The sequence below is a fragment of the Falco peregrinus genome, chromosome 18 (assembly GCF_023634155.1).
Source record: "Falco peregrinus isolate bFalPer1 chromosome 18, bFalPer1.pri, whole genome shotgun sequence".
In the NCBI taxonomy this organism is placed as follows: Eukaryota; Metazoa; Chordata; class Aves; order Falconiformes; family Falconidae; genus Falco; species Falco peregrinus.
In genome coordinates this window covers 5,225,497-5,240,295 of record NC_073738.1, presented here as the reverse complement: position 1 = coordinate 5,240,295, position 14,799 = coordinate 5,225,497, and the positions used below count along the sequence as shown (strand labels likewise).

Sequence of the window (14,799 nt, the reverse complement as noted above, 5' to 3'; positions counted from 1 at the left end):
ACCAAGGGGCTCAAACAGTTCAGCAGCACTGTTTTTTTCATGAGAAGGATAAATAGACTGATTGTTTTTTTCTAATGAAAAGAACATTTTGTGCATATTTACATATATGCACTAGTGTACCTGTAAGACTCAAGCTTGTAATAGCCTCTCTGCTTGTGAAAACATTGCATACAAAATGTTCAGTGAGCTTGAAAACATTTTGGCAATCACTTTCAGAGGCCTGTAAGCCTCTGAAAATGACAACAAGACACAGAAAATGAACTCCTTAATATCCACAGGGCTTTTAACATTTATGTTTGCCTCTCATAACCTTCTGAAAACAGGGGGTGGGGGGTGGGGGCGGTGGGGAGTGTAAACCAGAAAAATATATTGCATTGCAGTTGGAAGAATGAAATACATCTTTCTGCTCTTAATGAAGTTAATGCAGAGTATATAACTGACCGAAACTAGAACATGACTGATTCAGTCAATGTCACACACTGACACAACCACTGAATATCCTGTTTATTGTTTTTAAAGTATATTTTCTCCACTCACTGACTGATGCTCCATTAAAATTCTTGAGGCCATACCAAGAAGAAATTCTGCCAAAAGCTGCCCATTAACAAGCAATTAATATACAGGCTTTAAAGTAGAAGGTTGCTCATGCCATCCCACAGAAAATATTCTTTGCCTGCAATTTCTCACTGGAGACATTTTCTGACAGAACATTCTATCTGTGCCAGGGATTTCAAAAAGTAGACTGTAATTCTTAAGAAGAATAAAGTCTATACTTGCTCGCTCTCAAAATACTTGGATTGATTAAACTTTAATCTTAAAGGCTGTTTTCTGGCCCACTTAACAACTGATGTAGTAACAGAAATGACACCATTAGCTGTACAGCATCTGCCAGCAATCAGAACAGGGTAACAAGGCCATTCAAATATACATTGTGAATATGTAATTTTTAACATGAGGACTTGGGCGGGGGATAGTTCACATTGAGCTTGCACCATCGACATTTATCGTGTGGTCTTGCTGTACCCACCAGGCAATAAAATCCTGATTTAGGCAGCAGCAATTCTTTGCATTGGTGATTCTCATCACAGGACACAGTGCAGAGATGAAAAGAGCCTTTGAAGAAGTTCTGCTTCACATCTGACCCCTACGAGGGCAACCGAGGGTGCAAGAAGTAGACATGACTGGGAAACTGAAATGCAGAACCATAATAGCTACTTACAGAGGACTGACCATGGCTATTTTCTCTTTAACCAGAGGACAGACTGAAGGTCTGAACTGGATTCCTCATCTGCTGTGGGCCCTACACAGACATGGGCTCTTTGGTGCTTGGGGCCAACCCACGATGCACCCAGCCTTACAAAGTAGACATTAACCTGCACAGCAAATCCAAGAACAAAGGCTAAAAGAGAAAACCCCATCAAAAGAGCACAAATACAACTCCACATTCCTCAGAGGACAAAGGATTGTTGTGGTTTTCAAAGTAAAATATAGCTTATAACAAACATCACCAAATTATGTGTTTTGCCTCGTAAAGAATAGTTTCAGACCAGAGGCAATTTTTCAGACCAGAGGCAATTACTCACCCATATCTAGGAGTCAGACAGTGTTGGAGCTCCTCCAGCTGCATAATTCAGACTTGCCAAGTGTCACTCATTTAAATTGAAGCCTATAAGTTTTTTGGCTTTAATTAGCAAAATCCAAAAGCATTCATTCCTTCAATCCTGCAATACTACAGTTACTATCAAACAAAGTCAAATGACCTTTATCACATTAAGGGACACAGAACTGACAAATAAAGGCTCCTTATGACAACTTCAGTTTTTGTGGTGTGCTTCTACCCATACACCTAGCCACCATCCTGCTTACATCCAGTAGCAAAATCTGACAGTTACAGAAAGCAGAGATGCTACAGTGCACAAAAAGCCTATCTCACCCTGCCATTCTTGCTTCCAGCAGCAACCAGTTAACAGGTTTCCTGAGCTGCGTGTTACATTAAGAGCACAGTATTATTCTACAGTAACTGATGGACCTATCCTCTATTCATATGTAGAATCCCTTCTCCAATCTATTTATACTTCTGTCCTCCATGGGACTACTTCCGGTTTTTAATTACATTCATTGGTTTATTCATGAAAATGAACAGAAACTCCTGGGATAAAATTCAGTGGATCAAACATTGATTCACTTTAACTACCTTGAGATATACATGAAATAAATGTATTTCTTCTAATTCTAAATGCTATGCCTTGTATTATAATGATTTATTTTTTAAAAGCATCTTACTCTTGCTCCTTCTTTGCCGCCTTCTCTCCTGAATTTTAAGCTTAATATGGTTAAAGTACCAAGATGTAGTTTTGTTTTTACCCAGCAAGACCTGATTTTAAAATGTCCTATGACAAAGTGCTGCTGTTCAATTTTGTATTCATCTCCAGCACTTCTGAACTCCATTTACTTTCATTTATATTTGCGCTTCTGTTTTCATGCAAGAGTATCCAGCTTTAGAACATGCAATTCCCAGATGGTGAAAAAAAAAAATGAAACCAGATCTTCATGTGAAGATCTAGCTCTTGAAAGATTCCCCCTTAAGCAGTGTGGAGGCCTGCAAAAAGCATGAACATAAATACAGTGATATTCTGGTTTTCCCAAATACCACTGTTCCCAGCTTCATTCAAGTTCCTGCCGTGGCCACACTGTAATTTTGAACAAAATAACAGACTATTCTACTTCAGAAATAATCTGAATTCAAATGTGACTCTTCAGTGAGTCAGGTGATGTTTGTTGCTGTCATGGAAGATTTTATACCACTTCGATAATGCTTTACAGTCAAAATTTGCAACCGTGTGTGAGGCACTGTTGACTGTTAGCTTAGGACACCCTTGCAAACAAGGTCATGAATCTCACCACCATTATCCTGATGTGACATTTTAAATACATATTCCAAAGGGACCAATAAGGCCAAGACCTTCCCATTTTCATAGCCCTGAGTTGGATTTTGCAGTGTTTATTCCTAAAATAAAACTGCACAAAGCAGCAGCCCAGGCTTTGAAAATCATTTGATACTGCTCACTCATGGGCATACTGGAGATATTTTGCCACACAGGAATTCTAAAAACATCTTAGGGAAGCCAAAGCTTCCTCTCAGGGCATATTCCTGATTACATGCACCACAGGACAGCAGTTTTATAATGGTGTCTCTGACTTGTATGTGTTGCACACTAGAGATTCTCTTTATGATGCTAAACGATAATGAATCACACACACAGGCAAAAAGAATAAAGATATAATGCAGAACACAGACTGACATGTAAATCCTAAATCCAGAGATTCATGGGTGGGATAAAGCAAGCTGAAACAGCAACCTCAGTCATGTTGCTTATATAAAGAAAAAGCAATTTTAAATCATGTGGATAACACCAGTTGGCTTTCATCTGTTAATTCTTTACCTCTGTCATTTGCCCAGCATAACTGCTACATTAGCAAGACAGTCAGCAATGAAAACTCAAATACAGACAGAAAGAGAAAGGGAAGGTCAAAACAGAAAAAAAAAGCACCTAAATGTTCAATTAAAAAAAAAAAAAAAAGGCCAAACAAACAGTTAAACGGTCCTTTCTACATCTGTGATGGAATTGAGTCTGTGATCACCTAAATTGTTACTAAAACAGCTTGATTTCAGTGGAAAGAGAGTGGGACACTTATTCAGCACCATAAGGTATTAAGAGGTAGTTGGTGTGCATGCTCCGAGCAGATGTTTCTTCCAGATCCCTGCTGCTTGTGCACTGTAGATTATGGGCCAGATTTACAACAGTATTTGGGGACTTAAGCATATTATTACATGTCACATGGGATAGGCAGGAATGGCAAACAAGGTTACACCTCTTATTTAGGCTATATTATCATAGCAGTTGGAGATTCTTCTAAGGTTGTGCCTTTTTATCTTCTCCAGGGCAATGAGTGCTTTACTTTCCTGTATTTCATGAATCCACATGCAGTGCTGGCACCAGCACCAGAAAAGTGACGACAGTAAGTGAAGGAAATAGCCATGGCTACACTGACACAAAGACGACATTTCTGTTACTCTGAAACCTGATACTTCTGGGCAATATCCCCTCTCTGCCTAATTAATATTTTTCAACGTTTTAGAATTATTTTTTTCCTGTTTGCAATAAGAAATTGCATGAACAGTAAAAAAAAAAAATCATTAAAATAAGCCCCACGGGCTGACCTCAACAAACAAGGAAATTCCAAATTAAGAGATACCACTGAGCTTTGGAAACCTGACAGTATTACGAACAGTGGAAATGAACTAAGGGCAGAGCAAAGGCTTTAAATGTAACACTTCTTTCCTAATATCTATTTTGCCCTTTTGTTCTGTTTGTCCTCGTTAGCAGGGCAAAACCACAAAACATTAGTGTGTGCCAGACAGAGTCACAAAGCCATGTCTGTGCCATGACATGTAGCGGAGCACTGGAGTGCTGATGCTGCTGGGTCACTGTAATTTGAATATATCAAAATATTAATAAAACTCCTGTATAGCAAACAAGATGCACCTGAGTTTAGCAACACGTGCAGTTCCGTGCCTGCTTACAAGCCTGATGCTGCACGGACAATGTTTTCCTCTGGAAGATGCGCACCACAGCCTGCAAACAAGCACGTCAGCGTCATGCCTTCGTTTAGAATTAAAAACACCGCAACTCTGTGGTTAGTCTTCTGGAAGGGCTCTTTAAACACAAACAAACAAAAAACAAAATCCCAAAGGTGCGGAAACCTCACCTTCGGGTGGGAAGGTCCCTCAGGCCCGGGGGGGGAACTCCCCACAGGAACACCCGAGGTGGGAGCAAGGCCTGGCACGGCAGCGGCGATGGCCTCCCCCCGCCGGGGCCGGGGCGCAGCAGGCCCGGACCCCCGCAGAGGGCCGCTGTGGCCTGGCTGCCTCCATCTCCCCAGCCCTGGGGGTTCTCCAGCGGCGGGCAAAGGGTCTGGCCACGCCCAGGCCCAGGCGCCCTCCGTGAACCCGGGGAGCGGCAGGGCCAGGCGGTGCTGGGGGCACCGGGACCCCCGACGGCGCCTCGCCCCGGGACCTGAGGGGAGGGCAGGCCGCGGCCTCCCCGCTGCTGGGAGCGCGGGCGACGGGGCGCTGAGGGAGACCCGCCGGTGCCGGGTGGCGGCGGAGACCCCCCCCGTGCTCCCCTCACCGAGGCGCTGCCCGGCCCCAGGGCCGCTGCCGGGGGGGCGTCGGGCCGCGCTCCGGCGGGCCCGGTTGCCGCAGCAACAGGCGGACGCTGCCGCCCGCCCCAGCGCCGCCACGTCCCTCAGCGGGGCCGCCCGGCAGCGCTCCTCGGGGCCGCGCCCCCCACTCACCCGCGGGCGCGTCTTCCCACCGCGCCGGCCTCCGCGCCGGCCCCGGGCGCTCCGCCCGCCTTCCCCCGGCCCGGGCGGCTTCGGGCCCGCCGAGCTCCACCTGCCTCCCGCCGCCGCCTCGGGGGCTGCATCGCTGGCTGCAACGGCAGATGGCCGTGATTAACCGGCGTGATTAACGGCGCCGAGGTCGGCGGGAGCCCGGCGGCAGGACGGGGGCGCTGAGCGTGGCTCCCGGTGAGGCTGAGGTGAACAGGGGGGTCTGTGCCCCAGCGCGACGCGCCTCTCCTCCCCCCTCGCTTGAAGCTGTGGGTGTCACCAGGCCTCAGCCCTGCGGCCCCGCAGAAAATCCCCATCAACGAGAGAACGGGAGAGCCGGCAGTGGGACCCTCAGGGAGAGGACCCCACGCTGCTTCCCGGAGGAGGCAGAGAGCTTCCCCCATCGAGCTGCCCGAAGCAGAATATCGAGCCATCAGCCTGACCTCGCACATTGCACAGAGCAAGAAGATCCACCAGACACCCAAAACAATGAGCTGGACTGCCTGAGACGTGCTAAGTCCACCCTGGGCCACCCCACCCTTGGCCACCCCCTCCCGTCCCAGCCCTGGCAGCCAAAGAGGCTGCGAACTGGCCCAACAAGTCCAGCCCATCACGTACCGAGGGGTCAGGGCCAGGGTCAGCCCGGCGCAATTCAGGGGCTGAACAGATGATCCCTGAAACAGGAGGCTGGAATAGCGTTGGTACAAAGCTGCGCGTGTTACAAGCCTATTGATTGTAGCTGCTAGCAGGTTTGTTGTCCTTGTGTCATCCACAAATTAAAGGGGTGAAGAGGAAAACTCATGGATTCACATGATCTAAGATCAAAAAGGAATGTGAAAACCAGCCAGCCCAATCGATCTCCTTATGTTCATAGACCACGCAATTAATCCCAGAAGCTGAGCAAAACAGTATCTTTTAAGTATGTAACTAGCTGTGAAGATTTCAGGTGATGGTGATTTCATAACTTGCTCCACTGCTCAGTTATCCTCATCACTGGGTAATTGTCTTAAGTGTGAGTGCTTCAAAACTTGCCTGCCAACTTTGCAGGCAGTAAATCTTGTTCTGCTTTTGTCGGTATTGTTGCAAAACCATTCACTATCAGGTGCTTGTTAAAGGTGCGTGTAGGTACACACAGTGAGCAACTCACCTCTTCACCTTCTTTTCAATTAAGCAGAATAAGTTAAGCTCCTTAAACCTTACATCATTAATGCTTGTTTTCCAGGACCTGGATCGTTTTTGTGGCCCTTCTTTGAACTCGTCTTTAGCATTTCCACATCATTCTTTAAGAAAAGGGAAGAAAACCAGATACAATGTCTTGTTCACCTCACCAATTTGTTGCAGAAGCAAGGGAGAAACTTCCTGATACTTGTTTTTGGGTACCCAAGGTCCATCCTAAGCTTCTCCCCCACCCCCTCTCATTTTGAGGCAGCAACGTATTACAGAGAGGATTTTACTTTCTTTCAGTACAGCATTTTCAGGCAGTTTGACGTGCAGTAGGCATATTAGAAACTCTTTCTTCAGTAGTTCATAATCATTTGAGGGAGAGAAAATGACCCGCATGATCTGTGGTTTGGCGTTGTATTCTCTAGCGTTCTCTGAGTAGTTTCGCAGATACCAGTGTGTACAACACTGATATGCGTGTAGGATTGTGGGCGTTGCACTTGTAGGAGATAATGCCATTAATAAACAAGGAAAAAATATGGGGACAAAGTGTTATTTAGGTCCCTAGGCAACTGACAGGCCTATAGCTCTCATTTCTCTCTTACTGATGGAAATACATTCATACATAGTACTACGAGCATGGCATCATCTCTGTAATTATGTTATTAAAATAGAGATTTGTGTATATTTTTATGATGATAGATTATTAAATCCTAAATGCAGACCTTAATCCCACAAAACACTCAATTTTAATTTGTGAACAAGACTAGAATTAAGTTATGCTTTAATGCATTTTGCAGGATGTAGCCTAAACATGGACAGTCTTGAATTGCAGATAGTCTTCAGCATCAGCTTCAAAAAGAGAAAAAAAATAATGGAAAACATTTGTGTTTTCCAAGCTGTATTCCCCTTTCACTAATACCAGCATACAGACTAGCTTCAGCAGACTTGCAGTGATGCAACAAGACTGAATTTGGCCCTTGGGGAAGAACTTTAGCAGGTTGACTTAGGCTATCTGATATGGAAAATATTCTCAAGCGTTGGCGTGTCACAGTTCTTAAAATATTAAGTCACTGAAAATGCCTATGTAAACAGAGCGTCTTAAGAAAATCATAGCTTCTGGCTTCAGAGTCTCTTGCCCTTTCTTCTTAAATAACCATTCAGCCTCCAACTGCTTATTTTCCCCTCCCTTTTCCTTCTTCACCTCTTCCCTTACCTTATTCCTTGTGGACAAGGCCTGCCTTCAGAGAACCTGTTTTACAAGGGGTGATACCATGGGACACCAGTAGCTATACTGAGCACAGCTCCGCAGTTTTCATTCAGGCACAGAAACTGATGAACTGCAGAAATAGTGTTAGGTATTTTCATCATAGCTACTAAGTGGCACACGTTTACAATTAGCCGCTATGATTTTCATTTTATGGAAACAAGGCCTCCCTTTCTAACTGTGAAAAGTCATCATTAATTTTTGTATGTAAATATTAATCCTGCAGAAACCACCAAATTTTTGTTCTGTTATTAAAGATGTAGGACATGATTAGAATCAGTGGAATTTTGTCCACACTATCTTCCCGATGTGTTATAACAAGTAAAGCATAAGGTCATTCTTTAAGTCTTTCTTAATCCTTGTTTTCACTTCCTGAGATTGCGAACAAGCGATCAATTTATGCCAGAGAGAGAGAGGTATTTTGTTTATCTGCTACTGCTTAGCTGACGTGTTTTCAATGTTACATTGGCCTTTTACAATGGGTGACATTGCCGTGTATTGCTTGAGAACAGCAGAAGTATGAAAATGCATTATGAGGTTTTTATGACAAATTTTGAGAGCAAAACTTGCATAGGCTGTGGTGTGTGAGATACTTGTACAGACTGCATGTGATCACTGTATACAATGAACATGACAATGCCAACAGGAACGCATTGTGTCTTCTGCAGAGCAGGAGTTGCAGGTGTGCAATTCATGTTCTGGTGGCAAAGGTTTTTTAAATTGTATTTTTGCCCTCCAAAAATAATCTCTTCAATAACAATCTCTGATAACCTTTTGAGTTATTGGCAAGTCTATATAACATTTTTGGATATCAGAATATCCAAGTTGACTATTCATCTCTTGTTTGCACAGGCTATAAAAAGGTTAATTTCTCTCTTCTTTTACAGATGCTAAATAGCTCAGGCACCAAGAGAAGTAGTTCAAGATGGTTGCTAACTAAGTTTGTTATCAGCTTTCTTGATTCCTTTGATCATTTATGTTATCAATTTTTGAAATACCTTCTCAGACTATATATTTTGTGGCTAAGAAACTTTGATTTTGACATCTCTTTAGATATCTTTGATTCTTTCAGAAAAATGTTGTCATGGTACTTACCTAAGACTGCATTGTGCTCAGTAGTCTATGATTTTGCTCTTAGCACCTCAGATTTATCTCCCTAGTTTCTCCATGAATATAGCTCACATTATCTCCTCTGGTGCGTGGAACACATCTATTTTTACAGGCCAGATGGAATATTCTGTCCAGAAATTTGCATACTGCTCCTTGGATCACACTGCTATACCTTTCTCTCACGTTACCTCTCCTTTGTTTCTAATTTAGTTGAGCACAAGTGATTAAGCATCTGGATATGTTTAGAAGGTAAGATTGTATAGTGGGCAACAAATAAATCTTCAGGCGTGCAGAGAGATTCTAAGCACACAGAGATGAAATCTGTCTTTAACATGCAGCTTCAAATAGAGGGCAAGGTAGAGCTGCACTAAGGTGACCAGATATTTCAGCTAGAAAGCTAGAGCTTTGGTATTAGCAACTGTAAAATCCCCAAAGTAAATCAGGCATATTAATCAATCCTCTGATTTGTACAGGTGAAATCATCATATGAAACCACGAAGCGGCCAGACTGTTTCTGTGCAGTTCAAACAACCACAGAGGGAAACTGTCTGGTAGGTATCCCCTCTCTCCTCTTCCACACCCTTCCCCATAGGCAGGAACCCAGTGTTGTTCTGCATGTATTGAGTCATCCAGTCATTGTACTTACCTTGTAATGTCATTCTCAAACATGTTAAGACAAGATTTAGCCTTCAATAATAGTTGGCACAGACACATACTCCTTTTATGAGTAGAATTAAACAAAACTCCAGAAATCATTGTGTTGGCATAACAATGTATTTTGTTGAAACAATCTTTATAGCCGGTCTGGAATGACGAATAGCAGGACGTGTTTATCATTCTAAGGAGAAACAGAGTGAAAATGAGTAAAGATTGAAAAGAGGATTATCCCATAAAGCTGTAACACTGTAGTCTAAGCAAGCTTACAAAACAGAAGCTCAGTCCATCCTCAAGTGGTCTTTACGGCTCTGTACTCCTAGCTTGCTGCCTGTGTTGTCACGGTGAGGCTGAAGACACCTGCTAGCATATTAATCCTAGAATGTTTCAATTTATTATTTTAGTTAAAGACTTGATGAATCATCAGTGTCTAGAGATTGCTCAGAAAAGAAGACTTGTTCTGTCCGTAGTATATTTTGGATTCTGATAGTATCTTACGTTACTGAAGTTTCCTGTGATCAGACTTCTAGCTTCCTGTCTGTGAAACCAATACTCTTGTAGACCTTGATGCTACTAATTTCCTGCTAATGAACAGACCAAGCTTATTTAAGGTAATGGGCAATTTTGCATTGACAAGTTTTAGAAGTAGTAGGACAAAGCTTTAATTTGCCACCAGCAGCCACACAGCCTTCCCTATGAATAGAATCAATTCTAAGAAAACAAATATACTTACTTTGTGTACAGCTTTGATCAACTGGCGTGAGATATGAAGCACAGGGAAGACTGAAGTTCATCAGCAATGCTCAGTATGTGAGGGGAATGCCATATAAGATGGATGCAGGCTCTCAGGCCAGAAAGCAATAGAGAAAACCACTCCAGAATATGTTAAAAGTTCTTTCCGCTTGGTTATATTGTCTGAGAGTAGTTCTTTTAAGATGGTTATTTCTAAATTACCTAATTTTTATTTCATTATCTTATATCGTAACATTTGTAAAAAGCAACAGAAAGTCACACAGCGACCTTTCCATCAGCGTCTTTGCTCTGTATGGAACTGCATTTTATGCAGAACTTAACAATATTTCAATACTTTAATATATGTATTCCAAATGGATCCTTAAAGTCTTATCTGCTTACTGCACTATCACACGTAGAATTCCGGCTCCCAGTCTTAAAATATTGTTTACAATTCAGTAACACTTACAAACCTTTATAAGGATGAGGCCCCAGTAGCCTACTTGCTGTTTAAATACAGTGAAAGACTGTGACTACTCCTAATTGCTTACTAAGCAGTGATAGCTGTTCAAGAGAGCATCTGGAGCCTCTTCTGCTTCATGCATCATCAAAATAATTCTCAGCTAAATTCTGAGTGCTAGTCTTTATTACTGGTAATTATGTAAGAGGCAGAGAGATCATATTATAAATTTGAGAGCCAAGATGAAATTTGTAAAGATGGCGGTTAAATCATCTGTTGATTTGCAGGTCAGGCTAGTTTGATACAGGGTCACCGAAAGTAAATTTAAAACTCTGCAGAGCCATTTATACAGTCCATCCATTGACTTGTTATATTTTAATAGATTTCTAAACTAACTAAAATGGGAAAACTAAAGCAGTAAAGGAAACATCCAGAAAGAATGCTAGAATACAATATTGCTATACTGAAATAAGTGTATCTGTTCGCAGCTGCTATCTTATTGTCAATAATTTAGAAGCCTAAAGGGGAGGAGGGAAAATTGAGCAGCGCAGGGGCTTTTGTTAGGAACAGCACACTATACAGTCTGTCTCCAGTAGGTAAATGAAGATAGTTTCTTTGGCAGGCAAGTCTACTCACTCAAGCAGGTGCAAACTATAATATTTATGGGCAAGACGGAGCCTATTGCTTATATTTTTGAGAATGTGTACAGAACTATTACCACCAGTTTCATTATAGGTGTTGACTTTCTACAAAGAACTGCTGATCTGTAAGAGACTTGCAACCTGGGTCTGACAGCACGATTTATGGCAGAAAAAGTTTTGTAACAAACTTTGTAGCTTACATTCAGATAAAGACCCAGTGAGAGAAACTTAGAGTTTCTGTTGTTCACTTCTTTTGGGGGTAGCACTATGAGTTCCAGCCAAGATCCACAGACCAGCTATGCATCAGACAAATATATGTCCATAAGACCCTAACTGTAAGAATTTGCTTCCTTTCTAAATTAAGCCATATTTTAGCTTCCTGATTTTTAGTGGAAACAGTGATTTTTAACTTCCATGATAGTTTGTAGTAATTGCACATTAAAGCTTGATCCTGGTTTCAGAGCCACAGTCATACAGAAAGTATATGTTTACATACTGTGCAAATTCTCCGTGTGCTCAGTGTCAGCGATTTTTTTCTAGCACTGAGTTTCCAGTCACATGTTATCTAGGCTGGTCAGGTAGCTCTTGGGGGAAGTTTAACAGGCCAGAAGCAGAAGGTGCCTTTACACCTATTAAAGTTGCCAGCACAGTGCTTCAGATCCCGGCACAGAATAATTCAGCTTTATAGGCCACGCTGACAGCAAGCTTTCTGCCTTGCTGGTACACACTCTGGCACTGGTACACACTCTTCCACTGCTCCCTTTCCCCCCCCCCCGCCCCTTCACTCTACTATGCCAAGTATTTGTGGAGGATAGAAACTGCTATGTGACGTTGATATTAGCCAGAGATTCCTTTTTTCTTAGGAGAATGCTGAAGCAGGTGGATCTAATGACTCTGGTCATTGCACTTGATCAAACTCACGATGACAGCAGTAAAACAGTAAAACCAAACACCAAATAGCTGTGCAGTCAGATTGATCATGAAGACCACCGTGCAGCTGCACAAGACGACCACTTGCACTGATGGGAGACTTTTCTGCAGTGTTTTGGCATGAGAATAACCAGAAAACAAATACAAGCAATTTTTATTGTCCAGGATGACTTTTCCTCACAAGTAAGGTGAGAACAGAGAACTCCATGGACAGCTTTATCTCCCTCATTTTATAGATTTTATCCCTGGGGTTTAGCAGTGGGCATCTCTTAATACAACACTGAGCTCCAATAAACCACTGCAGTGTTTGTTATTTATATTTGCCAAGATTATTGCATTACCAGGTCATACAATTATTTTCATCAGTGGTGAGCTTAGTCATTCAGTGGATTAACTTTTTTATCACATGATGCACCTCATAAAGCATATGGGTTATGAACACTCAGACATGAGATCGTATCACCCAGGTGTACAACAGAGAAATTTCTCTTGGGCATGTCTGGGACAACACAAGCAGAACAGAAAACAGGCTAAAAAGAAACAAAAACACCACACAAGGAAAAACAAAGTGGGGAAACCCAAAGTTCTATCTTGGCTACAGGCAGTTATGACACACCATGGCCATCAAACACACCAGTCATCAGACAAGTAAGTAAATTGAGGTCATACAGAACCAGCAATGCAACAGATTCCATTTTAGAGCACCCATCTTACAAATCCAAAAGAAAAACAATAAAAAGAGCCATTAGAACTCATTTGAGGAAAATGAACTCAGATAACAAATATTTTTCAGCTGTGCCTGCACCCACTGCGTCTTCCAGTTTCTCAGGCATGGCTCACATTTGTGTTCATGACTGAGCTGTACCGTGCTTCCACAGCAGAATGAAAAAAATATAAAGCTCACCTAAACCCCTTATCGCTGAAAAAGGCAAGAAGCCATCGTACATTACGTGCCAGAAAAGTACTTATGTGATGGCTGGATTAGCATCGGTAAGTCCAAGGGATCACAACAACTCAACAGTGATGCCAAGCTGCCTGTATTATCTGTTATCCGCTCTGCATTTGTCCACCATGTTGTGGACCAGAACTGCAGTTTGTAATATCTGCATTATGGGATGCGGTCTCACTGATTTTCAAAAGAAGGTTAGTTATGTTTTTTTCTTGAACTGGTCTTAGTGTAAGACACTGATAACTGAAATATTCTACTATTTGTGAGAAATTAGTGAAACATCAGTCATCCATAGCCACCAGCTGTCACAACACTAACAGAAACTTAATTATTTTAAGTGTTCTACTCTGTACAATTGTTCATCCATAATACACAAGCTGGTGCAAGGGCAAATTGACATAAAAAACCCTGCTATAACCACATAAGGATTGATTCCTTTATAAAACTAGATTCAGAAGAATTCCCAAAGTTTTTCCACAAAATAGCGCACACCAGAAACTTACTGAGTTTTACAGGTGGCAAAGATAAATGGTTATAGCATATTGATCTCTATTAATACTTACCTTTCTTTAAGGGAAAAGCAAACCTTTTGTTTGGTCTTGAGTTTCACTGAAAACAAGTCAGGATGGAGGGGGCTACCACAACCTACCACAACTCCTAAGTTTTTCCTGATACAGGTTTCATGCAAGCCTTCCCAGACACTGCTTTACCATGTTTTGCAAGCTAGAAATTACAGCAAAAATAGGTTTCTTAGAGACTCAAAATAAATCAGGGAACTCCTCTCGTCTTCTCATACAGAAAAATCTAGGTAAATCTTCTATCAGTGCTAGAAATTACACATAGAAGCCCAATGAGGAGAAGTTAACCCCATCTCAAGGTTAGATAGCTGTAAACAAGGTGTGCTGCAAAGTAAATTGCTTCCCCCTCAGCCAGAACTTCCACTTGTTTCGCTCACCTGTAGGACAATCAGCTACTGTGTACCATGTCCATCACCGTAGCTCACCAGTTTCCCCAGAACATTGTAAGAACAGATTCTACTGCTGCAATCATCATGCTATTTCCCAAACACCTCTTAATCTGCTGAGATCAGGATATCTGTGCTTATTGCTGTTCAGAGCCTGTTTTCCATTTGCTGTCATTGCCATAAGGAAATTCTCAGAGTTAAAATGCATTAAACGTGAAAATTTAGTGCTGCATCTCTCATCAGAGTATGATATTTCTCAAAACAGACATGGCTCATGGCAAAGGTTAATCTGTTTTCCAAAACATTATTTGGTAGTTTCATTGAACTCTTGCCTTAATCCAAAGTACCCTTGAAAGTTTGTGATAGGCTTCAGACATTAGAAAAACGGTCAAAGTATATTAACACAAGGAGATCTTTGGGAAATCACAATTTTATTTATTGATTTACCAGCTAGCAAGCTAGAGAATAAAAGCCAAGAAGGGCGCAGTCTTCCAGGAAAGTTCAGCAGTCCTGACCATGCCCAGCTGCTTCTGACTT

At 42.2% G+C, this 14,799-nt stretch overlaps 1 long non-coding RNA gene across 1 annotated transcript in view; it reads right to left on the bottom strand.

Moving 5' to 3' along the window:
• The window catches only part of LOC129782610 (uncharacterized), a 40,058-nt gene extending 25,659 nt beyond the window's left edge, over window positions 1-14,399 (bottom strand). Inside the window, exons 1-2 of the long non-coding RNA XR_008744669.1 lie at window positions 14,254-14,399; window positions 9,579-9,770 (exon numbers count right to left, since the gene is read on the bottom strand). This is a non-coding gene — a long non-coding RNA (uncharacterized LOC129782610). The remainder of the gene's footprint in view (window positions 1-9,578; window positions 9,771-14,253) is intronic.
• Between the last annotated feature and the right edge of the window lie 400 nt (window positions 14,400-14,799).